The sequence below is a fragment of the Choristoneura fumiferana genome, chromosome 9, assembly GCF_025370935.1.
Source record: "Choristoneura fumiferana chromosome 9, NRCan_CFum_1, whole genome shotgun sequence".
Classification (NCBI taxonomy): Eukaryota; Metazoa; Arthropoda; class Insecta; order Lepidoptera; family Tortricidae; genus Choristoneura; species Choristoneura fumiferana.
Window position 1 is genome coordinate 7,128,887 of NC_133480.1, and position 3,329 is coordinate 7,132,215.

Sequence of the window (3,329 nt, forward strand, 5' to 3'; positions counted from 1 at the left end):
GAGGGATTTTGGCGAGTTATGAGGTATCACGCGTGTTTGTTAGGTACAAAGGGGTTTTTTTTTTAATTTTATACGTTTTTGTACGTTTAGTTTTTAAAGCTTAATTATTTATTAAAATACGTACATTCTTGAAAAAATAGATGCACAGAATTGATATGGGACTTAGCTCTATGTACATACCTTTGTTTTCTGTACTGTTTACTGTGTTGATGTGCAATAAAGAGTTATTGTATTGTATTGTATTGTAGCCTAAGTAATTGTTCGAATATGGAGTGGAACGTCGACTTTTCTACACTGACACGTTACTACTACATACAATAGGTCATCTTCTTAAGTTTTATACCTATAGGCAAGTAGGTACTATTGTACTTCTATTGTTAGTAAAACAGTTTTGGAACTTGGTCCGTCAAGAAAAATATTTTCTAACTGGCAAGTGGACAGCATACTTTGATCTAGGGGATCAAGACGGAAAGTATAATAACATATTAAACATCGGTTTTTATTTGTACATAAAACACATTTTTAATAAAATATCCCAACTATTTGGAATATCTATTTTTCATTACAATACCTACTCATTTACCCAAGCATTACTTAACTATTAGAACTTATTAAACAATTGTCAATAAATATAATGGAGTTCGTTCAGATTCAATGATGAAATAATAAACAAGCATTGAAAGAAATTCACAGAACATAACAAAGACACACTACAGTCTCGTCGCAATAACGTCATCAATGAACGCATTCCACTTATTTTCGAATATACTAAATAGTCTCGTTTTTCCGTTATCATCTAGCGCACTGTACTTTATAGAATTGATAGCCAGTTGTTTCAGCATTCTAAGATCAGCATGTTTACTAGCGATCGCCACGAAAGCCACATAGAAGTCATCAGAGAGTGGTTCAGCTCCCCAGACGCCTGGGTCGTCGCTTGAAAGAACTACCGGCATACCACGAGCCAAAAATATCGCCAAAGGATGATTCCTCAAGTCCTGGACTAGAGATAACACTGAATTCGATATCACATTAACTTCTAACGCTATATCTTTCTCAGCAACAGCTGTCATAAGTGCTGGATGCTTGATCAAAGCGTAAGCATGTCCTATCCTTTTTGTCCCTAACAAGACAGCATCAAACAAATTCTCGTCTACTGGTGTCCCATACCAATTAGTTTCTCCGCCATGAAAGTAATAATTTATCTCATCTTGAGCCTCTAAAAGCACTGGCGAAAATTCTGCTAAAGGTCGACCCACGTCTTCTTGACCCACGAGGTCAAATCCAGCAAACATGGCAGGTAATTCCTGTTTCACTTGACGCGATAAATCGAGAGCCTCGCGCACTTTATCCACGTTTGTTGCCCGAGCCCTGGTCATTATGAGCTTTATTCCAACGAAGTCAGGATTTACTTTCATAAACAGCTTGGTTACTTCATCATACAAAGTAGCCATATAGATTTTGTCATGTACAGTCCCATTTAGTTCATACAAGCTTGATAATCCACTCCGAATTTCAATATACATGACGTTGTCGTTGTAAAAGTTCTGCAATGCTTGGTAGAACGCCTTCTCGCGCACAGGCCTATACGATATCAAAGATTTAATTGTAAAGTAAACTTGATTGAATTTCTTCCACACGGCGTTTATATCGGTGTGAAATCCGATATGGTCGTCCGAGTCTAAAGTGAAATAATTCTTTAACTTGGCGTCAAATTGAGCTATATCTTCTGATGCGTTTCTGAGGTCGCTCATGAGGGTCCATTTAACGGAGCAAGGTCGCTGCGGCTCCGTGTGTGAGAAGCGTAATTCTAAATTATCGTCTGTGAGACAGGCGTATAAGTGGTCCTCATACGTCAGCTCTATCAAATAGTTCGCACCGAGCATCAGGGAACTATGCACGTGCAACACCGCCCCTTTTGGCATCCGTTGGATGAACTGATACACTTTAGATTTCTTCATCTCATCTTTAAAATCGAAATAGTGCTTCGAGTAGTTGAAATACTGTGGGTTATAGAACGAATTGTTTACCTCTATCTCTTTCCATTGCATGAGTTTTTCGTTGACTAGCAGTTCTTTTTCTGTTAGACGTAGAGAGCCGCCGAGCGATTGCAGGGTTTCCTCTTCGATTAGATTTGTTTTGCGTTCATTGTAGTTGTTTAAAGTGGCACGCGCGTTACTTTTCTCAACGAGTACTAAAAACAGGACACTTGATATTGCGAGTCCATTCATGTTGGTGCTTTCTTACGACCGATCGGGTCACCGGACTGTGACACTCGGTCTCGCCGCGTCGCCTTTAGTACGTGTACTGCGACAATAAATTCCCGTCCGCACATTTATATTGTCAGTTTTCTTTTCGCTGTTCTGTTATTAAACAGTGAGGACCGAGCAAAAAATTCAAGGAAACGTTAGTTTACGCAAAGAGACAAGGGATATTATAGTATTGAATGAGTGAGACTTTGATACGTAGCTATGTTTTGACCGATAGGTTTGCTTAGATTAAGTAACGAATTTATCAACTGTGACTAGTTTCCTACATTATCTGACGTACTCGTATATGTCGTTGACCCCGCTGGCTGACCTGTGATTCGGATAACCGTTACGATACCGGACGTTTACTGGTGCATTAAGAAACGTATTTAATTTACCCACTGACATTAGTTAATAAAAGTGTGACTACGTCTTACGTTGTGTTGTACGTAGGGGAGTCCATGATGCTAAATTCGACCTATGAGACTTTGTAGAATAGTTTGGTATAATTTGGACATAGTTTCGTTTTAGGCTATTCAGCTTAGCCAGTTTAGCCATTTCAGACTTTAATTACCATGTCATCAATTGCTAAATAAGTGAGCAAACGTGTGGTAAAACTATTATTTTTCTTACTTAATAATATTAAAAAAATGTGGCGTTTTTTTAAATCCCTATCCTGAAAAGAACGTTGATTTTGAGATGGGTCTTTATTTTTTATATTTAGCGTGTATATTTATTTGTTATATTTACCTATTATACAATACAATACAATGACTCTATATTGTACACCAGAAATACCCGTCGCTCTAAGTAAAATCAACATTAATTCAAATAGGCAATTTTTTTGCATTTAAAATTAGGTCGGATAATTTGCGAATATATTCTTCAATAATCCACCAAAATTTATCACCGCGACAATAAAAATTTATAAAAAATAATCTTTAATAATTTTGTAAAAAAATCAGGCGAAATTGCTACTCGTATAAGCCTATTTACGTATAGAGCTGGCAGCTTCCTCGGACAACGTATCAGCATTGCTATATACAGCGAGGAAATGCTGGCAGCATCTTTGGGTCCATGCCG

General features: G+C 37.6%; 1 pseudogene; it reads right to left on the minus strand.

The window, feature by feature from the left end:
* Positions 1 to 485: 485 nt before the first annotated feature.
* On the minus strand, positions 486 to 2,424 carry LOC141431100 (adenosine deaminase 2 pseudogene; annotated as a pseudogene).
* Positions 2,425 to 3,329: the final 905 nt, after the last annotated feature.